General features: G+C 40.8%; 1 pseudogene; it reads left to right on the top strand.

The window, feature by feature from the left end:
• Positions 1-1,398: 1,398 nt before the first annotated feature.
• On the top strand, positions 1,399-23,755 carry LOC126876070 (katanin p60 ATPase-containing subunit A-like 2; annotated as a pseudogene).
• The last annotated feature ends 1,710 nt before the right edge of the window (positions 23,756-25,465 follow it).

Genomic DNA, 25,465 nt, shown 5'->3' on the forward strand with positions numbered 1-25,465 from the left:
AACCTAACGCGGGATAATTGCTCAACTCACGACTTTAACCAGCCCGCTTGATTCTCTGTAAATGCTTGAAATTGACGCTTGGATTCTTTCCAGATTAACTAGCTTTGCCCCTCCCTCCCTTTATCTATTTTCTTAGATCGACTTAGACTGCCACAACATATTATCTTTCTTCTTTTCTTTCCTTTTCTTTCCTTTTGATCTTTTAAAGCCGTAAATCGCTGGCTATTTTGTATACTATATATTTTGTACACTCAATTACTCTGTAAGTCATAAGTACATATGTTTTACAACGTTATTTGTCATATTTCAGTTAAACCCCAGAAAAGACAGAAATATATTTTCAGCATGTTTTAACGCGCCCCTGGCAAAGATCTCAAAAACGAGTTGCGGCACAATTTAAAGCGACAAATAGCATCGCGTGTCTCGTTGTGGTGACACACGGTTCGCCAGCTTTTTAAAAGCGCTCTCCGTCTGCTTTTTCCTCTCTTCCCTGTCTCTTCGTTTTTCCTTAACAAGCAAAACCATTTTCGCGAGGACGAGAGTACGGAAATGACGTACTGGCAATTTTGTTTTGTGATAATACAAGCAGCTCGGTTTCAGTGAATTAAACTTGGCCCCAAGCTTCTACTTATCCCTACCTTCCTTTCCTTTATTTTCCCTTCTATATCTGTTTTGCGGTTTTCCACATTTCCATCACAATAAACCATGTTTTTTCTCGATTTTACATGTTAGCCAATGATTCACGGCAAAAGCGTCGACTGTAAAAATATTTGTAGTTGCAATAGCAACAAGTATGTTTTCTCAAATAGAAAATATTGGGAGCGTACACGCTGGCAAAACAATTCATGAATAGCTCGTCCTCTGCTTGTTATTTGTTTCGATACTGTTAGCAAACAAATTCATGAAACATACTGGTATAGCGTAAAATGAACATAAAAGTTTTGCGTACACTTGAGAGCTGAACTTTGGTTGTTATACGTATATTATACATATACGCACACAGTTATGTATATGTATATATATATAGAAAATTCCTTAGAACCTTGAGCTTAATAACATATTAAAATCATTAACATTAAGGAGGTGAACTTTACTTACCAATTACCAAAGTTTCTTCCGCCAAATAATACATAAAAATTGAAAAAGATAATGTAACTAGTTTTAACTTTTTTTTGTGTTATAATTTGAATCACTCGATTTATCCGACTGAGGATGGTCGATCGCAATCTCAATTTATACGTATTCTCATCGCATGAAATAGATCACATGAGGGATTTTCAAAAGTCGATGGAATATTAATCGCGATTAATTATTTGTAGGTGTATTCTGTGCGGCTAAAGCAGTCACCTAATGAATTATTGAGTACCAGGAATGTTAGCGGTAAACAGGATTGCGGCTATGAATGATTCTCTAATGTCTATATTAGAGATGAATTTGATAATTTATCCTCATAATATGCAATCCGCTTTTAAGTGGAAATCATAATTAACAATTTCTGTTTGATTAAATATGAAGAGCAGATAAATCTATACGCTTAAATCAATATTAGAATTTCTTAACATTTTTATCAAATATTTTAGCACTGTAAAAGCGTCGTAGTAGAGAAATATTAGGTTGTTCCAAAAGTTTCTTTCGTTTTATAAGAAAGTAATAGATGTACAACATTTTTCGTTTTATATTATTTTATTGAATTACGTGTGATCCACCTTTTTCCAATTTAATGTAAAATAATATAGAATAACATAAAACAAAATATGTTATGCATCTGTCATTTCTTTATAAAACGAAAGAAACTTGGGACAACCTAATAGGAATTTACTTTTATTATCCATTATAAAAATGGATTGTTAATCCTCTAGGAGATACGAACAATATAATTGCAATTAATAAGGAATAAGCTAGCATAACTTAAACCAGCTTTTGCAGAAAGCTATTAGCTAAAGATGTTTATTAAACAATGACAACACGAATTTTCTTAAGTACCCCATTTGGTACTTAATCTACTTCGTAAGTACTGTGTGTCCTAGCCTTCAAAGGATGCAATTTTAACCAGAATGTTTCACATTACTTACCCGTATTATTTCCTTGTAATATAATTTATATTTACATTATCTACGTTACGTTACATTCTACGCGTTAATGTAATGTGATTTTTATTTCTAATCGAAGTTATTCAAACTTTGTAGTATCTCAATAAAAAATTAACAGCCTGCAAAAACTTCACAGAAGCATTAGTTTCTTCGAAACTATTGAATTCAAATGGCTAATATTCCTTAACAATATGCACTCGACGACGTTTATCGAGAGAAGTATGTGGCGTAATAGTTAAACTTTCAATTCATATACATATATCGTTTATGAAAAAGTAGTCATTCTGCTTTTGTGATCTGTGACACACTATAAATTCTCATAAGCTAACCAACGCGTAATCTTCTGTAACGTATTAATATAATATAAGTATGTATATCTCGACTTTGAGCAACCAATTGGTGCTAAATAAGCTTTAGTACATACTTCTTACACGTAACAAAAGACCAGTTAACATCTCTGCTCTTAAAAGAAAAACGAAAGAAGCTCTGAAAAGCTGCAGAGTTCAGGTCGAATAACACCAGCTCAGATAAATGACCCTCTAACTTACCTTTGTCCTCATCGACGTCAGTGATTTTAAAGCTAGTTATAAAGTGCACTCCTCAGCCAGCGTCCACGGCAGTCAATATTATTTAACGGGTCTTAACGCGATGTAAAAAGGGAAAAAGGAGGAAAGAAGGAACAGGGAAGCAAAGAGAAGAGACAAATTTTTCATTTTCTCGAAACTGGATCAAGTTTCAGGCTGCTCGCCAAAGAGTCTGTAGCTAACGAGACAAGATTAGACAAACCACGCTTTAAAATTGCCACAGAACTATAATAATCCTCGAAATCAATACGATTCGTCGATCCATCGCCTGATTAAAAAATGAGATAGGATGAAGCTCACTAGTCGGCCTTTGAACTTTCAATAGCGCTTACGGCTCGTATACTCTAGTTTGAATGCTACAATGTAAGCCAAGTCAGCTGTAACTAGCGTTCGCGTGATTGTCGCTATCTATTATTCACGCGTTACACGTTCACCAGACAAACGCGTCTACCGGTTGACATTGTTTTCTGTCCTGAGTTTCAAAGCAATTATGTTGCTTCGTGTAATCAAATCTCGCCAAACTAACGATAAGTTCTTGTTTGACCTTACACAGTTATTAAAACTATACAAGTTAAACCAATCTAGCCTAAACAAGTAATGTCGTTATATATTCTTTTTTAAATCTATATATTGTTTAATAAATCGTGGTTAGGATATAGTAGCTGACAAAAATATTCGGATAAATATATTGTAGAAACATTTTAGGAGTGTATTATGCATAGTGGCACTATTTAATACTGTACTGTGACTATCATGGTCGTGTTGGTATTATTCGAAACTAATCTGAAAATCTGTATGGAATTTGTAAGATATTTAGTACGAGTACTGTGCATTACTGATATGTACACAACCGAGACGAGATAACGAAGGTACTGCTCTCCATCGTTCATCGCTACGCGTTGCTAATAGCAACGTATAATGCATATATATCTCGCAAAGACCATAAAAGTACCCAATGGAACCACGTTTAATATTTGATAATAATGTCCCATTACAGTTTCGTCATTTTCAATTAATTAAACACGACCCTCTCTTTAAAAATTAGAAGATAAAATACGTAATACAAATCTACTCGAAATCTTTTAAACCTTACGGACGACCTTACGGACCTTACTTATGGTCTTTAAAAGCAGCAGGGATTAGCAGAATATTAACTGCGGATTTTTCTTGGACCGCAGCATGCAATATGAAATATGGTTATTAAAATGTACACTGAAAATTTCATATCCATAAGATACTCGTGCTTGTAGAACCTTGAAAATGAATTCTTAACCCAAATAGTCGACCGCGATACTCGAGAAATTTTGTGAAGCTGACGTCAATACCAATATGTACCGTCGTTGTGCTATTATTTCGTGATAAACCGTATTGATTGCACTTCCATTTCACGGAATTAATTTTTCCACACAAAAAGTGATAACGATAATCGAAAAAAGAAAAATATACTACCACATTTCGTATCAGCATACACAAGCGCACTCGATTTTACACGAGTATACAATTTGCAAATTCGACGGAACGATCGGATTTAATTATTTTTTCGATATTTCAGGCATCAAGTTCTATTTACACATCGAACGTTGAAATACGGCGAAATACAAAATGTATAAACCACTCTGGACATTAATTAACTTTAAACGTTATTGATTAATTAAAGAAACCAACCATTGTGTTGATTTTTACATTTTGAAAAATTGTTATCCACTTTTGCTTTGTTTAAAAATTGAAAAAAAATACTTTTATTGTAAGTCACGAGTATCTCTTTTATTTATTTAAACTTTAGATCAAATATTACAATTTATAAATATATCATTTATTTAGATATACTTGTAATATCTGTTTTATAAGTTTGTACAACCATTTATCTATTTATCTATTTTATTTGCACATAATCTTTATAGACTGATTTTGTAAGGAATAAAAAATTGTGATTCTATTTAAAAACGATCGTGTCAGACTCAAGTGATAAGCGATATATATTTCAGCGATATATATATTCAGATTTCACCATCACATAAACGGTGCTATTGGAAACGTTTCACAATGGACGTCTTACAAGCGCCTGCGATGTCCGTCATATGTAAAGCTATACCACTAAATCACGGCCGCCATTTAGTGATTAAGGTCGATCACTTAGAGTTGTTAATCCGACATAATGGCGAGCAATACATCGAAGACATTATTGGAAACACAGTTACAGTTTAATTTCATTGAGCTTATTTGCAAATAAATGTGTACAATATATTTTAGAGGTTTTAAATATTATTGCTGACTAAACTTCGCGTCTGCGCATCATCTTTCTTTAACTTTTTTTGCATTTTCTTATCGACGCATGAAGACGAAATGCGTAAATTTTATTATTTATTTAAACATTACTATATTGTGCTCAAAGTAGCGGAATATCGTTCTATTATCAATATATGAAGAACTAAAAGAATTAAAAAAGAATTAAAAAAATATGTAGTTCAATCAATACTTCGTGTATTTTTCTATCTCCACAAGACAATATCCGGACCAGTTACGCTTACAGTATCAACAAAGATTTGTCCAGCCATACGGAATAAGTCGTACTCAGTAGTTTAAAAGTATTAACCGCACGAACTCCAGAAACACTTTTGAAGTAACTTTCGAACCAATAAATCCCCGAACTAAGAACTGTCATATTTCGTCTCTATTTATCGAATATTGTGAGAAAATGCAAAAAAAAGAAGTTAAATAGAAAAAGTACTTGGAAACTTAAAAGAAAAAATCTCGAAAAATCTCTTAATACTTTTTACTGTCGTCTTGAGACGCACCATGTGCTAAGCTTCTTCGTAGTTACAACTTTTACCGCAGATGTAACGAACTGACAAATGCTTCGAATGGCGCGCGCGCGTCAACGCCTACACTTAAATTTTAAATAAATGTTTTTAAATAAATGTTTAAAATAATACATTAAATGTATTAACTTTCTTGCGCAATTTCATTTAATTTCTTACGATATGGAGGGTTTAATTACGTTTAAGATATCTATTTGAATCTTTTAAATTCGAAGTTTTTTAAAAAATTACCTTAAACTTTATAAAATTAAATCGTTTTTCCACTTTGTTGTATCATAAAATAGTTATTTAAATTCAAACCTTACCGTCGTCTTGAAATATTCTATATTTTCCTCGTCTTAAAAAATCTCCCTACAGAAAGAATAAAGAAGAATAAAATCCCATACGTTAAATTTCACGTGATTGATGGAATACATAACGATAACGAGAACTAACTAGCGACAACAAGCAACCATTAGCAAGGACAACTGGCGACTATAACTGTCGTCTCTATGATGTATGGCGACTAAGGAGAACAGCCAGCAACTACGGATGACATGTAACAACCAACTGCCCCACTTCTAAAAGGCAACTAACTTGCAAACCCTTTGATGGTTTCTGTAGCGTGATATACCCCTTGAACGTGGTTAAAGAATGTGGTCGCTGCTGGACGGCGGTTTGACAGCAGAGCGATCTCGCCAATTCAAAGCTTGACATTACAAACTACCCAGAATCATTAGGCTCGTTATCGAGCATCTAGCTTTCAGAAGGTGCTTTATCATATGATATGACATCACGATATTTTTATAGCAAGAAGAATGGCCAACCTCTAACAAAACAAATTTTTACTAAGTGCTGCATGTGAGCTGCAGGCCGGCCTACTAGGGAAATTTGACGAATGAATAAACTAAAATATATACGAATATATTCGTTATATCATAAAATGCCCGCATTATGTTCTCTAACACCATAGAGGAAACTAAATTTATATATTAAAAAATTGGAATACCTGTTATAAGAGAGTTAATTAAATTCTAACTTATCGATGACTCCATAAAAACCTTTATTTCCTAAAAATGTATATCTTCCAAATTCTCCTTAGAAAGTATCATAGAGAAAATATGAAACCTGAAAAGTACATCACGCTGATGCCTCGATCAACCCTCGTGCTTCGCAGTCCATGTGTCCGAGCGATGAATTCCCTCCAAACAAGGAAAAACCAAAGGGAGGTTTCCTTCGAAGGACGTGAGAGGGTAAGGGAAGCAACGGGAACGATGATCACGCGATATACTGGCGGCGTACGTATAGAACGGCTGTTGCGAGAGAGTTCGCAAGAAACAAGAAGAAAAAAGGAATCGTAGGCCAACGCGCCTATACGCTGTCGACGGACAAACAGCGACTGAGCCCAACTGAAACGAACTCTGTCGCAGTATGAGCACAGGCTACGTTCGCGGGAAAAAGTGGTGGGGATACATGGGAGGCAGACGTAGAGAGGACGGAGCTGCGAGCGTAATCGAAATCTCCGGAAAACTGGAGAGCCTGGGCAAGGGAGGCAACCAGAGTGGAGGACTAGTGCCTGTGAGCGCAAAACGGGTGTGGATACGGGAAGTCCTGCCTGGACAAGGAGGAGTTAAACCAAACCAACAAGTGTGAGGTTAGGACGGTGGAGCAGCCATATTAGGACGCGTGACAACAGCGCCGCTACACGGGCTACTCTAGGAACTACCCAGACGCAGCCATATTGGCGCGTGCGTCGAAGCGCGTTGCGCGGACCACTTGAAAGTGACAGCGACTGGCAGAGTGGCAAGTGCTGACCGAGCGACATTTCCCGCCCAACGGGGAAACGGACGCATCCATGGCGAAAGAGAAGGAGGTAGAGGAAAACGCCAGGGGACGGAGGGAAACGGAACTGGCTGCGGAGCCGCCGCACGTTAGCACCAGGAGCATGACGAAGGCGATGCCGCCAAAGGAGGGACCCTCCCGCTTCACGCTGGACAAGGAGGGAATATGGACTGAGGAAGCAACAGAGGAGGAGGAAACCCCCGCCAGAGAAGCACCCCGAGCGAAGAGGAGGAAGGCCAACGAATCCCCCGAACTCCCCGCGGACCCGGCTGAAGAAATGAGATCAGCCACAACGGCGGACATAGGAGCCGAACTGATTCGCCGGGCTGCCGAGGTGGCCAGGGCTGCCGAGGCGCCCCGCGGCCACAAGGTCACGCAGGGGAAAACCCTGAAGGAGGCGGCGAGAACCATCACCGCGGGCGTGACAGAGTTAGTGAGGAGAACGGACCCTGTCACCGACGCACTCGCTATAACGCAAGGACGCATAGCAACACTGGAGGCGGAGGTAGAGGCACTCCGAAAAGAGCCGGCCTCGCGCCCCACCGCGGATGAGAACAGCTACAGGGCGCGTCTCGCTGCAGTCGAGCACCAAGTAGAGGAGATGAGATCCTTGCTGCACCGACTGGAGGAACAACTGCAGGGAACAGAAAAAGGAGAAGGAAAGGAGGTCGCCCCTGTCGCGAACACGAGAGGGATGGAGCCTGGAGCCCCAAGCGCCCCAGCGCCCAAGGGAGGCCGATTGGCGGACACCGAATGGCAGACCGTCGGAAGGAAAAGAAGAGGAAAGAAGAAGGAGGCAGGGAGGAAGCAGCCGGCGAAGCTGATCCCCGAGACAGGGGCGGAGAACCAGAGGAAAACTCCGGAGAGTGGATCGGCGAACACACGAAGAGGGGGAGGCAGGGCGCGCACCGCGGACGTCAGCGGTAACAATCACCCTGACGGACAAATCGAGCCAATCCTACGCGGAGGTGCTGGCTGCGGCCAAGGACAGTGTCTCCCTGTCCGAGCTCGGCATCAACACGATGAGGATGCGGAAGACCATCACCGGAGGTGTCATCTTAGAGGTCCCTGAGGACCAGGGAAGGGAGAAGGCCGCAGCGCTCGCAGCACAGCTGACGCGGGCTCTGGACCCGAACGAGGTCCGCGTGGCGACCCCCTTCCGAGCCGCGGAGACAAGGGTGTCCCTGATAGACATAGCGGCCACCAAGGCGGAAATCCAGAACACCCTGGCAAGGGAGAGCGGCTGCAAGCCGGAGGACATCCGGCTGGGAGAAATCCGCCCCGCCCGGAACGGACTTGGCGCCGTATGGATACGAGGCCCTGCCAGTGCAGTGAGGAAACTGGCCCAGGCTGGAAAGGTCGCCATAGGCTGGTTGATGGCGAAGGTCGAAGCCATCGAACGGAGACCGTTACAGTGCTACAGGTGCCTTGGGATAGGACACACGGGGAAGACCTGCACCGCCAAGGAGGACAAGGGGCACCTGTGCTTCAGATGCGGCGAACCAGGGCACCAGGCGAGAGCATGCACTACTGCGAGCCCGAAATGCCTGCTCTGCGAGGCGCTTGGAACACCGTCGGTGCACAGGATGGGGGGACCGGCCTGCGCCCCCTCGAAGAAGGGAACGTGGACATCAACGCCCGGGGCGTTTGCCCACGGAGCCCTGCTGGAACGGGGCAACGGGTACGCCGCGGTCGAGTGGGCAGGGATGATGGTGGTGGGGGTGTACGTGTCACCCAACAGCGGACGGGCAGCGTTCGAAGAATTCCTGGACGGAGTTGGCGACTGCGTCAGGCGACGACTCCCCCGACAAGTGCTCGTCCTGGGAGACTTCAACGCGCACTCCACGGAATGGGGGAACGCCAGGACCAACGCGCGCGGCCGCACGCTATCAAACTGGGCCGCGGGACTTGGTCTTCTGCTAGTGAACAGGGGCTCGATCAGTACCTGCGTGACGTGCAGAGTGAGCTCCATTGTTGACATAACATGGACCTCCCCCGAGGCATTCAGGCGGATCTCAGGCTGGAGAGTGGCCGAAGGGGTCGAGACGCTGTCGGACCACCTCTACATATTCATGGAGGTGGACGCACCTGGACCTGGAATGCCGACGACAAACGACGGGCGCGGCCCGTCGAGGGGGAGGCACGCGCGCCCACCACCCAGATGGAAAATAAAGGAGAGGAACGAAGACCTACTCCGGGCGGCTGCTATAGCAACAGCTTGGAGCTGGGAGGCCTCGACAACGACGACCGAAGCAGACGTGGAAGAGGAGGCCGAGAACCTCCGCCAAGCCATGACAGCAATCTGCGACGCATCCATGCCACGAGCCACACCAGGCACGGTGCGAAGCAGAGAAGTTTACTGGTGGAACCCCGGCATCGCGGAACTGAGGACGAGATGTGGCCGGGCCCGAAGACAGTACCTAAGGGCCCGCCGCTGGCGACGACGCAACGAAGAAGAAGTCTCCTTGCGCTACCGGACGTGCCGCGCGCTACGGCGCTCGCTACAGAGGGAAATTAAAAAAGCGAAGGACCGTGCCTGGTCCGAACTGGTTGAGACAGTCGAGTCGGACCCATGGGGGAGGCCATACAGGACGGTGACACGGAAACTGCGCGCGAAGGGCCCCCTGATAACGGCGGAAATAGAACCTGCACTGCTGACGCGGATCACCGGAACGCTCTTTCCCCCACAAGAAAACAGAGCGGCGGAACGGCCACGGGAAACGACACGACCGCTGGAATGGAGGGACGACTGGGAAGTCACAGAGGAGGAGATATGGGAGGCAACCAGAAGAATGACCGCCCGCAACATGGCACCGGGCCCGGACGGAATCCCTGGCCGGATCTGGGGGGAAGTGATGGGGGACATGGCCCCCAGACTCCGGCACCTCTTCACAAGATGCCTGAGGGAGGGAGTCTACCCCCGGGCGTGGCGGACAGCGAGGCTGGTCCTGCTCCATAAGGAGGGCCGACCGACGACCTCGCCGTCAGCGTACCGGCCGATATGCCTACTGGACGAGGTCGGCAAACTACTCGAGAGGGTAGTCGCCGCCCGCTTGGAACGACACATAGCGGGCCAAGTGCCAGGTTTGCACGAAAGCCAGTACGGCTTCCGGAAGGGGCGCTCGACGATTGACGCGGTCAGACGCGTACGAGCGATTGCGGAGGACATGGTCTCCCGGAAAGGCGTGGCGCTGGTGATTTCCCTGGACATCGTCAACGCGTTCAACACCATGCCATGGGACAGGATAGTGACGGCCCTGGAGCACTTCGAGGTTCCCAACTACCTCGTCCGATTGATCCGGGCCTACCTCGACGACAGGTGGGTGTGTTACGCCAGTAAGGAAGGAGAGGAAAAGCGATCCGTCGAGCGTGGCGTCCCGCAGGGCTCGGTGCTGGGCCCAATGCTATGGAACGTTGCGTACGACGAGGTACTACGATGCCCACTACCCCCAGGCGCGGCCATAGTATGCTATGCGGACGACACCCTAATCCTGGTCGAGGGTCGTGGCTGGCACGAGACGCTGCGCATTGGCGGAATCGCAACGGCTTGTGCGATCCGTGCCGTGAACGAACTGGGCCTGAGAGTCTCCCCTGCGAAGTCGGAGGCCACCTGGTTCTTTGACAGGAAGAGGCGAGGGACACCACCGCCCGGCCTATGCATAAACATGGCAGGTAAAACCGTCCGGGTGGGGTCACAGATGAAGTATCTGGGACTCACCATCGACAGCCAGTGGACGTTCGAGCCGCACTTCGACTCACTGATCCCGAAGGTGTCAGCGGCTGCCGATGCCCTGTGCGGCCTACTACCGAACATCGGCGGGGCCGGAGACGCGGTGCGTCGACTCTACGAGGGCGTCGTTCGGTCACGAGTGATGTACGGGGCCCCAATATGGACGGACGACCTGATGGCAAGCCGTCGCAGCATTCTGCTCCTGAGAAGGCTGCACAGAGTGACCGCCATCAGAATCATTAGGTGTCTCACGCGTCGGCGTCCACCCTAGCCGCGTCCCCCCCCCCCCCCCCCCCGTGGGAGCTGCGGGCGCTGGCGCTCAAAAAGAGATACACCCGCCGGAGAGAATGGCACCCGGGAGAAGACCCCACCGAGCAGGCGGCTCCAAACGACACAGGAACCGCCGAGGAGGACACATGGAACCTGTGGCGATCCCAACTGATCAACGGGAGAAGCGAACACCGAGGCGCGGATGCGGTCCTACCAAACTGGGAGGCATGGAGGAGCCGCCACGGCCTCCCACTCACATTCAGGATGACACAAGTGCTCCCCGGACACGGCGTGTTCGGCGAGTTCCTGAAGAGAATAAGGCGAGAGACGACAGACATCTGCCACCACTGCGGAGAGGGCAGGGACACAGCGCAGCACACCCTGGAGCTCCGTCCGGCGTGGGAGCTGCCCCGCTACACCCTGCGGCACGCCATAGGAGAAACGTGGACCCCCTCAGCGATTGTGGAAGCGATGTTGAGAGGGTCACAGGAATACGAGGCCGTCCGCCTCTTCTGCGAGCGAGTTATGCTCGCGAAGGAGCGAGCGGAAAGGGAGAGAAAGAAAAACTCTCACCCCTGCAGGATAAGACGATGGAGAAGGATGGCAGTCAGACGACCCAGAGCCGCCCCGCCACCACTCCAACGGACTACGACCAGAAGAAGTGACAGCACTAGGGGCAACGACCTCCCCCTAACGCCCACTCAATAGCCGGCTCGAACAAGAGAACGCGAGAAGGGGATGCAACTGAAGTTAATTCATAAGAGGTTCCTGGAGCACCCCTATCACGCGCATAAGATGGTCATCGTGGAGTTTTAGTCGGTAGGAGTCCGACACTACTCTGCTGTTACGCGATTATTGCAGCAGCGGAGTGTCCATGAGGATTTCTCCACGTACAAAAAAAAAAAAAAAAAAGGCTACGTTCGCGGGTCGATCGAACACGTTCTGCGCCTTTCCTCGGCACCAGCGTCAAAACCACCCTCGACGAGCGCAACGCACTGGTGCACCTGCAATATTAACCACTGGTCTTTCCTTTTTCGCGCGATATTATATCAGCACCTATGATACCATTTCAAAGACCGCAATCAAAACATTAAATACCGCATTAAAGCCATACAATAATTCGCAATATTCATTCGTAAACGTTATTGTATATGTGCTTAATTAATCGTTATTATGTTTCGAATGATTTACTACCTCATATTCCATAAGCAGATATATGGTTCATTTTCACCTCAAGTACGATATAATTTGTAACAAATATTTATAATTCACAATGTAAAATATTTATAATTCATTGGAAATATTATTCTATCACGGTATAGTGGTCAAATTTCACATAAATCACAAACATATGGTAGTCAGAAGCTATACTCACGACATGACAAATCATGATGATGTCATGAAAAATAGCGTCCGTCCATATATATTCAAACGCAACGAACAAGTTCGAACTTTTCGAGAATAAACGATTTGTTCGATAACATCTGTCGCGAGCTTCTCTTCCTTTAACGATAGCAATTGACAACTAAAGCTCGAGAGGCTCGTAAGGATGAACAGCGACGAGTATCTAGAAGCTATGTACTCACCTGGGCAAGGAGACTCCAACACCAAGGACGTTGGAAGTTTCGAGAAGCGAAGATGGAAATTGAAGTAGCACGTCAGGTCAACTCTGGCAAAAACTGCTAAAGAAAGAAAAGTCCAACTAATTTGTTTCCAACAATAAAATGAAATTAATTTGTTTCACAAATTATTAACTGGATATTATTCAAAAATTATTCAAAATTCGCTTGATTGATTCACGGCCCGGGACACTTGGGTCATACCATTTTGGTAATGGACGAAAATGGCAGAAGGAAGAACGACCGTTTTTTTCATATTTCTCTTTCCCCGGGAAACGAAAGAATACCCGAGCACCTTGTTTCATTTCTTCTCGACATCAATTTCAATCTTTTTAAACGAAATATAATCTGAACGATGAAAAGTTCATTCAAATAATGCTCCGCGCCAGACACTCACGAAAATTAAGAAGAAACACGGAAAATTCGCGAATAAAACGGATTTCTTTGTCCCAGTGAGATAATAAATCTCGTACACGTATTGGTTTTTAAAATCAATATATCCACCAATGTGCACTCGTTTAACAAGGGTGATGGAACGTGCCAAAAATCTCTCAAGTGGGTCTTGACAACGGAAGAGTCGAAAATGTCACAATTATGAATGAAAAATTCGAATAGTTGCTGATTTTACAGTCGAAACCGATAAAGAACTCCAGATATTCCCCCAATTAATTTACAATAAATTCGCGAAAATGATCGATTGCTGACGTCATTGTATTCTAGAAAGATTGTAAAACGATAAGAATTTATTGAAAAAACTTATATTCGATGATAACACTTCTAATAAGAGTACTAAGAGGAGCGATTCTGTACTCACCTTCCTGCCTCGAAGTACCGAACGCAATTAACCGTCCGCCCAGGATGGAACCGTTCGGAACTTTTGTAAGTCACTGCACGGCCGCTGCTTATGGAGGAAATGTAATAGATATAAGTACAGAGCGCGTGAGCGAACTAAAAGCGCGATAGAGAAGTAGAGAGAGGATGTTCCGTCCTTGTCTAATGACGCGCACTTGTACAGGAAATATGTAACAGCGGTATACGAGCAGCGTCAGTGTCCACTAGTGTGCATGCCTGATTAAACAAGGACAGGAAGTATCTATACATGGTGTTCTCTTTCTATTTCCATGTTGCATCCATCTTACTATACAGTACACACACTCAGCTATTCTATCATTATATTTGTGCGTTGCTTATGTGTGAACCAAACATTTCCATGACAACAAATCGTTTGTCTCTTGTTTGATGCTCGGTTTTCAACAGAGTTGAAAGAATTTTTTAAGAGAAACGCAATGGACGGGTTGTTTTTAAAGTAATAAACGGAAATTCTCGTATCCATTGAGAAACGATAGGCGATTTGAAAGTGTCACTATGAACGGTGATTTATCGATGCAAGGTAGTATGAATAAGATATTTTATAATCTGCGAAAAAAGGTAAGGAATATTCTAGATTTTAGATTTTAGAATTTCCACGTCACAGACGAGTGTGTTTTGTTATTTGATTTGTAATATTGCTGCAGTTCTCTTAATAGCTGTTCGTTTCATGCGATACTCGCACATAGTATCTATGACTTTTGCTTCTAACAATTTTTATAATTAGGCTGTATCAAATATTTTTAACGTTCGTGTTTCATGAAAAATCATGTGTAACTCGTTGAATTCGCAAATGTAACAAAAAATTACATGAAAAAACTTATATTATTGTAATGAAAAAATAATTATATTAGGAGGAGAGTCGTATTTCGGAACGTCATCGGAACATATTATACCTTGTATGTGATTATTTGGAACACAATGGGTGAGTATATTATAATTAAAATATATCCCTAGTTCCAATTCTCTTGAATAGTGTCAGTGACCAATCGAAATAGAAATCAGTGGACATCGTGGAAAGAGAAGGCGAAACCAAATTTGAAAATTCGACATCGGTAATTCAGTAGTTAAGAATAACTCAATCGATAATGTAGATTAACTAGTTATAAACAAATATATGAAATATAAATTCAAATTATTCTTATCCATCTAAAAATTGGAAATTAAAGAGCAGAAGACAAGAAATTATCTTCGAGGATTTATATAGTAAATACATTCTTTTGCCTGTCTTACCTAGAGATAAAACAGTTGTTTGATGGTTATCTTATAGTGTTCAGTCATTGCGAAAAATATTTTTAATCAGTTAAAAACTATAATTAATTAAAAACTACATTTTTTTAGATATATAGACATTAGCGATGTATTATTCCGGGAAGCTCGTCTATCTCCCGAACATCGGGTCTGCGACAACATCGATTTGGAAATTATCGTTGCAGAGTATGAAAATTATTACAAGATGAAATTTCAAAAATATCCCATATTGTGTAAGAAAATAACTGGAAGGGAAATGACGAGGGAAGTGACAAATGCAAGCAAAACGTAAGAATTTAAATTATTTAACGATATTAAACGGTATTCAACGTATTCAACGTATCGTATTCGACATATCAAATTCAACGTATCGTATTACAATATGATCCAGTGTTTGTAGAAGTATTGAGACAAAAGCCAAATCTGTTAGTAAACAAGCGAGAAGTGAGCCTGTGAAAGAGACGAATCTACAGCAGAAGATAACTGATGACAATACGAATGATATTAATCTCGCAATGACAGTGACGTCAATATTCCCCAATGAGAGTGATGGACGTTCATCAGAAGAGCTATTTAACGTCCCAATGGAACAGTCCATGCTATCGAAGATATTGAAATGCATTGAAAAGCTTTATTCAGATAATCCGGAATTACGAAAGATTGCTGAGGACGTCTCATGCGTAAGTTATTTTCGATTAATATACGTATCGTAAAGCTTTTAAACGATAAAATTCCCGTCGATAAACCGTCCAACGTATATCGACGATGACGTGATTTCAGTAACGCTTCAAATATCAAATTACGTAACACTTACTTAATATAGAGAAGACGCCATTTTATCTTTGTATCGTCACAGGAGATCGTAGTAAACAAATTAAATGTACATTGGGATGACGTTATAGGCCTAGAAGAATGTAAAACCGCTGTTAAGGAGGCCGTTGTGTATCCCCTTAAGTATCCTATCTTTTTTGATGGCCCGTTTTCCCCCTGGAAAGGTATTTTGCTGTACGGCCCACCTGGTACATGTAGTCTGGTTCTTGGTGTCGGGTACTTTCCTGAGATTTAGTATCGTATACAGCACCCGGGCAACCCTAGAAGCCATCGGAGTTGGGATACGCCCAACCAGCGCACTCGGTACACAGTACCGGTTACCTCAAATAATCGCCCGCAGGAGGCACTCTCGTCTCAGGTCGAACGGGGCCCTTTCCAAGCCCTTTCGTCTGCCGGGACGGTATCCGGAGCAGGTGGGACGCTGCTCACCCGCCGAAGGCCACTCGGAGAACTTTGTCCCCCTTAAACCAGCCCTCTGGCCAGCACTTGGCCACAACCACTGCCACCACGAGTCCATACCCATAATTGGTCGAGCCGAGGGTTCGCTACGCCCTCAGGGCTAACACTCGACCGCCCGTGGTACCGTTCATATGTCAACGGGGCCCACCTGGTACAGGTAAGATACTCGTATTCTTTTCATTTCTGTACGTGTTTACAAGAAATATACAAAACAGGGAAAAGGATGTTAGCGAAGGCAGTCGCGACAGAATGCCATTGCACCTTTTTTAACATAACTGCCAGCTCATTGGTCAGCAAATGGAGAGGCGATTCCGAGAAGTATATACGTGTAAGTTGCTTTGTCTATGTAAGTTTCTGTTTAGGAAATTCGAGGATTTGGGAATACAAATTATTTACTATATTTCCCACACAACAGTTATACATCTATATTACTCTCCGAAGAACGTCTTGCACGCACGCTGGTCGCCAACCGACTATCCTAGATTCTTCTAACATCTGGCAACAGTCTTTTGTCTCCACTAAGACCTTGACGCCCTCTAACCCTTACACACACACTCTCATGTACAGTGTAAATGTATCACTTCCCTAACACGCCTCCTTACATTTATACTGTACACTTAATTTTATTTACATACTTGTCGAATTAACAAAATATTTAACATTTATCGCTTTATTTACATTTCTCTTATTTTACATTCATCCATGACCTAAACCTTTCAAATTTCTCTCTACACAGTGCCTTCGTAAAAATATCCGCAGTGTTTTCTTCTGTACTTACTTTTATTATGTTTATCTTATTTTCCTTTACGTACTCGTGAACGTAGTGGTAATGAACTTCGATGTGTTTAGAATTTTTTGTAAAAGTTCCGTATTTTGCTATACTCATTACTCCAGAGTTATCCTCATAGATTTTTACAGGGTTATCGTCTACATTTACATCGAAGATTTTCATTAGTTCTCTGATAGTCATTACTTCGCTCACCGCTTCCGATAGAGCAACATACTCTGCATACGTCGAGGCTTTTGTCACACACCTTTGTTTTTTAGACTTCCATCCAATTACATTTCCATACAATCTAATTACATACCCAGAAGTCGATTTCCTATCTATATGATCTCCTGCCCAATCAGCGTCCACATAACAATCTATCGTTTCGCACTTTTCATTTCTTTTATAATGTAGCCCTAAATCTCTAGTCCGGTACAAATATTTCAATATTCGCAAGGCATATTTAAAATGTGTCTCGTTACAACAATCTTGAAATCTACTCAGATAATTCACACTATAACTTATATCGGGTCTGGTATTTACACTAATATACAGCAATGCGCCAATTAAATTCTTGTATCCAATGTCCTCTCTATTTATCTCAGCTTTTTCAATTTTTAAGTTGGTCTCCATAGGTGTACAGTACAATTTGCTGTTATGTAATTTATATTTGTTTGCTAATGATTCTATGTATTTCTTTTGGCTTAATCTCATTTCATTTTTTAAATAATCATACTCTATATTTATTCCAAGATATTCTTTTACTTCACCTAAATCTTTCATTTCAAATTTATCAGCTAATAATTTTTTTTACACTTTGTATCTTCCCTTTGTTTTTACTACAAATCAACAAATCGTCTACGTATATTAACAAATACACAACATTTTCTCCCTCTCCATAAGTATATAGGCACAGCTCTATATTGTTCTTTTTAAAACCTAATCTCGTCACATACTTATCAAAACACTCATACCAGTCCCTCGGACTTTCTTTTAACCCATAAAGCGCTTTCGATAATTTACAAACTCTATTCGTTCCGTCCGCATATCCCTTTGGTTGATTTACATATACCTCCGAGCTTACTTCACCATTTAAAAAGGCAGTTTCTACATCCATTTGCTCAATTATTAATCCATTTTGACAACAATATGATAGCAATATCTTAAAGGTCTGATTACTCGCCACTGGAGAATATATGTCATCGGCTACGTTTCTTTGTTGAAATCCCCTTACCACTAATCTAGCCTTATACCTGTCCTCTGATTTTTTCGTGTAAACCCATTTTACATCTAATACTTCCTTGCCTTTTACCCTTTCTACCAATTTCCAAGTTTTATTCTTATAGAGACATTCTATTTCCTTATCCATAGCCTGTTTCCAAACTTCATTATTTTCGCAACAAATCGCCTCCTCAAATGTACGAGGGATATCTACTTTACAATAATTTGCATGCATCTCGCAAATATTTTCCTTTTCTGGATACCTTACTGGAGTTTTCTTAATACGTGTAGATCTCCTAGGAGTGTTTGAGCTTTCAATACTACTATTATTTTCATCTTTCCTACCTTCTAACTCTTCCTTATCCATACCGACCAATGAATAGTTATCTTCGCTATCATTTCTATCTGCCTCTGATGAATTTTCCTCAAAACCGATACATTTAGTGTCTGTCTCTATGACCTCTACATGTCTAGCTATTGTTATTTTCCCACCTAATAAGACTCTGTATCCTACTTCACTATATCCTAATAGAATTCCCATATCTGCCTTCTTGTCCCATTTGGAAACTCTTTTTTGTTCTGGCCTTCTTACAAAAACTTTACTTCCATATAGATGTAGATTTTTAACACTTGGTTTTTTCCCGAAGAATATTTCAAAAGGTGTCTTTCTTTCTATAGTATTCGCTAATATTCGATTTTTCAAGTATGCCGCTGTACAAACTATTTCCGGCCAGTACCTTTTATGTACTTTCGCTTCCGCTAACAAGCAACGCGCCATGTCCATCACTGTTCTATTATACCTTTCCGCTGTCCCGTTTAATTCATGTACGTATGTTGGGCAATTATTTATTCTTATACCTTTATCCCTAGCAAATTTATAAATTCGATTATTTAAATATTCTTTACCATTATCGCATCTTAATATTTTTAACCTCTTGCCCGTTAAATTTTCGGCTTCATTTACGAACTGTACGAAAGAATCAAAGACCTCATCTTTTGATTTTATACAATAGATCCTAGCTATTTTACTATATCGATATTTTATATATCGATAAATGAAATGAAATATTTTTCTCCATTGAATCCGGTGGTCTTAAAGGGACCACATACGTCCGTATGAATAATTTCCATTATTTCCCTAGCCTTAGTTCGATTATTTTTGAAAGGTAAGTTATGCATTTTGCTTTCTATACACACCCTACATTTCAAAAGTTCCTTTTCAAATTCATTCGGTATGCCAGTCACTAGCTGCTCTTTACCCAAAATCTCTAAATATTTAAAATTTACGTGTCCTAGCATCCTATGCCATCTTTCCTTTTTACTCATACCACTACGTTCGGCGCTGTTTACTAAGTGCTTCTTCCCTTTCAATATACTTTTTATTCTATATGTCCCATTCTCTTTGAACGCTACAGCTGTAAGTTTATTATCCTCATCTATTACTTTCGCAATATTTCCTTTGGAAATAACCTTTGGAAAATATTGTCTGTTAGTTTACCTAAACTAATCAATTTTGCGGACATTTCTTTCGCGTAAAATACTTTCCTCATATTTATTTTATTTTGTTTTCCGAATGCTTCAAAATAACTTATAACATTCCCAACTTTTGTCGCTTTTATCGGTCTATTATCGCCTAAATATATATTTACCGGTTCTTTTAGGTCGATAGATTTAGCGAAATAATTTATATTGTTAATTATGTGATCGGTACAACCGCTATCTAATAGCCACACTATTTCGTTCTTACTTATTTCATTCGTCTCACTGCTGTTTGCTGCGTGCGCCGTTGCTGTCCATATGCCTGCTCTTGAGTTTCCATGCTCGCCCGTGCCGGTTGTTGATTGACGATGAAAGTTTCCACGTCCTCTGCTCGTATTGCCTTTGTTCCCTCTTCCTCTGCTTCGACCACGTGTTGGCCCATGCCAATAGCCGTTACTGCTTCCCGCTTGGACGCCATTTTGACACTCTCTCGCAAAGTGTCCTAATCTTCCACATCTGAAGCATCCTTCCTTTTTTGCAGAAAAGGCGTTGGTTTGCCTTTCTCCTCGATTGGATTTATTTTTCTTCTCTGCTATCTCTTCTTTCAATGCGTCTATTATGTCCGCTATGTAGCTGTATTCTTCGGGTAACGTATTCAGCATGTAATTCAGCTTTTCCCTCTCACTTACTTGTGCGCCCGCACTTTTTAATTCATTGATTAATTTTTCAAAGTCGTTAAAGAATGATGCTGAATCACTGTAGTTCTCCAGTCTTATGTTTTCCAATCTCCTTCTGCATACGATCTGCAGTGCCGTCGACTCTTTCAAGTACATTTCATCGAACCTTTTTATTATATCATACGCCGTTTTTCCTTCCCTAACATACTCCAATTGTCTGTTCGATATTGCACTATAAATTATATTAATTGCCTTCAAGTCCTTTTTGTCCCAGTCTTCATCGTCTCTTTCGTTCTTCATTCTAGTTGTAACAACCTCGCATTCCTTATATTTGAGAAACATCGTGATTCTTTGCTTCCACATTCCATAATCCTCACCATCGGATATAGGTATCATGATTTCCGATCTCTCCATTTTAATTGATTCTTCCTTTTTTTCTTTTCTTACTCAAGCGTTCCTACGTGCTTGAAGTATATTTCTTTTTTTTCTCTGAAAGTTTTTTTTTTCTTTACTGAAAACTCACTCGCAAGATCGTAACCACGCACTAAATATCTTGCAAAACTAGTAACCACGCTCTGCTACCATGTTTAGGAAATTCGAGGATTTGGGAATACAAATTATTTACTATATTGCCCACACAACAGTTATACATCTATATTACTCTCTGAAGAACGTCTTGCACGCACGCTGGTCGCCAACCGACTATCCTAGATTCTTCTAACATCTGGCAACAGTCTTTTGTCTCCACTAAGACCTTGACGCCCTCTAACCCTTACACACACACTCTCATGTACAGTGTAAATGTTTCACTTCCCTAACAGTTTCTTTGTTCCTTTGTCTATGAAGGAGAGATTCTAGGTATAAAAAGATTTGATTTTATTTTTCGTCATTTATATATAAATAGAATAGTTGTTTGGAAAACGAAATGATATCATATTCGTGATGAGGCAATGAATTTAAGGAATTTCGAATATAATATTTAATGAATAATACATTTGTTAAACTGAACAGGTTTTATTTGAACTTGCCTATAGTCATTCGCCCACAATTATTTTTATCGACGAGATTGACTGGATTGCCACAAATAAAGGAGACTGTATATTGTCTGAACCTGCAAAGAGATTCAGATCAGAACTTCTTTCTAGATTGGATGGATTAGTGTCTAATGAGAATTCTAATGTAGTTCTTCTGGCTACAACTAATTCCCCTTGGTACGTATATCACGTTATTTCAATGTTTTCTAAGTAGAAAATATCGTAATATTTCTCCAAATTCCAAATATGTTATTGTGTTGTTTGAAGTATTCCTTCATTATTATTAGTATAATAGAACGATAATATTTATTGTAAATACGTTATTAGGGGCATTGATGCAGCTTTACTCAGGCGGCTCGAAAAGCAAATATACGTCTCACTACCCAATGAAGTTGCTCGACTTGGTATATTCAAATTATACCTTAGCAACCACTTATTAGAAAATAAAATTGCTTTGTAAGCAAGCGTGGCTACTAGAAATAAGCCCGATATGGAGGAGACTTGAAAAGAAAGAAACACCTGTTACCACTTTGAAATATGAATTAAAAAGTTATGAAATATTAGCAAAATTGTTAAAAAAAATGTCACCTACAGTTATGCAAATAGATAAATATGATACGTGGAACAAATAAATACGCAATCGTAAGGACAGATATTGAAAAATATAAATAAATGGATTATCGTTCGAGAAATCATTCGCATGTGTGTGTATGTGTGTGCGCGCATGTGTGTCATGTGTGTGCGTGTGTGTGCGCGCACGCGCTATAGGCTAAGTTTAAAATGTTCGGTTGTATTATATCCTTGTATTATATATGTCGGAGATGAAAGGAAAACCGGAGCCTTCCCTTTGCAATTTTGAGGAAGCCTTCTAATGCTTTAGCCTAGATTTTATCATAACTGTAATTAAGCAATTGTCATTTGTAATTGTTTGATATTTGTGAAAGCGAAAGTGGGTTCGAGGTGACAACTGGTCGCCGAACGTAGCCACGGTCACGGCATAAACGTTTTGCCTGACGAAGGTGTGGATCGGTTGTATTGTTCTCCCTAGAAATCACATAGAATTGTACTTTAGAGATGTCGATATAATGGGACACACGTTGTATTAGGAATCAATCTCCAGACAGAAACTGCCTAGCAACGGCGTTTGAATCTTTCTCGATGTTTCCAAAGAGTATACAACAAACTTTTGACAGAAATTGCCTAGCAACAACGATTGGAACCTTCTCGATGTTTCCAGCGAGCATATAACAAACAAATGCAGTCGTATAGCGAAAAAGATTTTCATCAGATATTCATTCGTGTGATCGCCTTGGAAAGTGATACATCGAGCAATTTACCGAGTGTCTCAGCAATTGTATTTTGTGTTTAAAATTATTCTACACATAGTAAAGAGTTATCCCGTTGACCGTAGATTCGTTTGAACCCCGGAACATTGTTAATAGCGTTAATTAAATTCATTATTCGTGAAACCTATCAATCGTTAATCTCATTATACGTTAAATTCATTATTCGTAAGACATATTATTCGTTCCTCTTATTGTTCGTTAAACCTATTAATCTTTAATCTAATTATTAGTTAAACTTATCGTTTGTTAATCTTATTATTTATTAAACTCATTATTCATAATATTTTGTAAAATCTTGTTTATTCGCGTAAATATATTCTGTTTCGTAAAACAATGGCTAATTATTCGTTCCTCTTATTGTTCGTTAAACTTATTAATCTTTAATCTAATCATTAGTTAAACTTATCGTTTGTTAATTTTATTATTTATTAAACTCATTATTCATAATATTTTGTAAAATCTTGTTTATTCGCGTAAATATATTCTGTTTCGTAAAACAATGGCTAATTATTCGTTCCTCTTATTGTTCGTTAAACTTATTAATCTTTAATCTAATCATTAGTTAAACTTATCGTTTGTTAATTTTATTATTTATTAAACTCATTATTCATAATATTTTGTAAAATCTTGTTTATTCGCGTAAATATATTCTCTGTTTCGTAAAACAATGGCTAATTCAAACGAAGGATCATTACGCGCCTTAAATCCTAATGATAACCCGACATATATATGTGAGTGTATTTTATCAAAAATATATTTTTTATGTTTTCTTATCTTAGTAATTATTTTTAAAAAAGTCTTAAAGTCTTATATGAAAATAAAGCTGTTCTTTATTTCAAATAATTGAAGTAAATAAATACAATGAGTTTTATATTTTATTATATCTTATATTATCGTTATATTGTTATTGAAAAAATTGATATAATCAACAGTTCTTCCTGTTCTCTTGATTGTTTCTTACTTGTTTCTGTTAGGGAAGTGAAACATTTACACTGTACATGAGAGTGTGTGTGTAAGGGTTAGAGGGCGTCAAGGTCTTAGTGGAGACAAAAGACTGTTGCCAGATGTTAGAAGAATCTAGGATAGTCGGTTGGCGACCAGCGTGCGTGCAAGACCTTCTTCAGAGAGTAATATAGATGTATAACTGTTGTGTGGGAAATATAGTCAATTATTTGTATTCCCAAATCCTCGAATTTCCTTAACATGGTAGCAGAGCGTGGTTACTAGTTTTGCAAGATATTTAGTGCGTGGTTACGATCTTGCGAGTGAGTTTTCAGTAAAGAAAAAAAAAACTTTCAGAGGAAAAAATATACTTCGAGCACGTAGAAACGCTTGAGTAAGAAAAGAAAAAAAGAAGAATCAATTAAAATGGAGAGATCGGAAATCATGATACCTATATTCGATGGTGAGGATTATGGAATGTGGAAGCAAAGAATCACGATGTTTCTCAAATATAACGAATGCGAGGTTGTTACAACTAGAATGAAGAACGAAAGAGACGATGAAGACTGGGACAAAAAGGACTTGAAGGCGATAAATATAATTTATAGTGCAATATCGAACAGACAATTGGAGTATGTTAGGGAAGGAAAAACGGCGTATGATATAATAAAAAGGTTCGATGAAATGTACTTGAAAGAGTCGGCGGCACTGCAGATCGTATGCAGAAGGAGATTGGAAAACATAAGACTGGAGAACTGCAGTGATTCAGCATCATTCTTTAACGATTTCGAAAAATTAATAAATGAATTAAAAAGTGCGGGCGCACAAGTAAGTGAGAGGGAAAAGCTGAATTACATGCTGAATACGTTACCCGAAGAATACAGCTACATGGCGGACATAATAGACGCATTGAAAGAAGAGGATCAAACGGTAGCGTATGTAAAAAATAAAATAGAGATAACAGAGAAGAAAAATAAATACAATCGAGGAGAAAGGCAAACCAACGCCTTTTCTGCAAAAAAAGGAAGGATGCTTCAGATGTGGAAGATTAGGACACTTTGCGAGAGAGTGCCAAAATGGCGTCCAAGCGGGAAGCAGTAACGGCTATTGGCATGGGCCAACACGTGGTCGAAGCAGAGGAAGAGGGAACAAAGGCAATACGAGCAGAGGACGTGGAAACTTTCATCGTCAATCAACAACCGGCACGGGCGAGCATGGAAACTCAAGAGCAGGCATATGGACAGCAACGGCGCACGCAGCAAACAGCAGTGAGACGAATGAAATAAGTAAGAACGAAATAGTGTGGCTATTAGATAGCGGTTGTACCGATCACATAATTAACAATATAAATTATTTCGCTAAATCTATCGACCTAAAAGAACCGGTAAATATATATTTAGGCGATAATAGACCGATAAAAGCGACAAAAGTTAGAATGTTATAAGTTATTTTGAAGCATTCGGAAAACAAAATAAAATAAATATGAGGAAAGTATTTTACGCGAAAGAAATGTCCGCAAAATTGATTAGTTTAGGTAAACTAACAGACAATAAGAATACGGTTATTTCCAAAGGAAATATTGCGAAAGTAATAGATGAGGATAATAAACTTACAGCTGTAGCGTTCAAAGAGAATGGGACATATAGAATAAAAAGT

The sequence above is a fragment of the Bombus huntii genome, unplaced genomic scaffold (genome assembly GCF_024542735.1).
Source record: "Bombus huntii isolate Logan2020A unplaced genomic scaffold, iyBomHunt1.1 ctg00000062.1, whole genome shotgun sequence".
NCBI lineage: Eukaryota > Metazoa > Arthropoda > Insecta > Hymenoptera > Apidae > Bombus > Bombus huntii.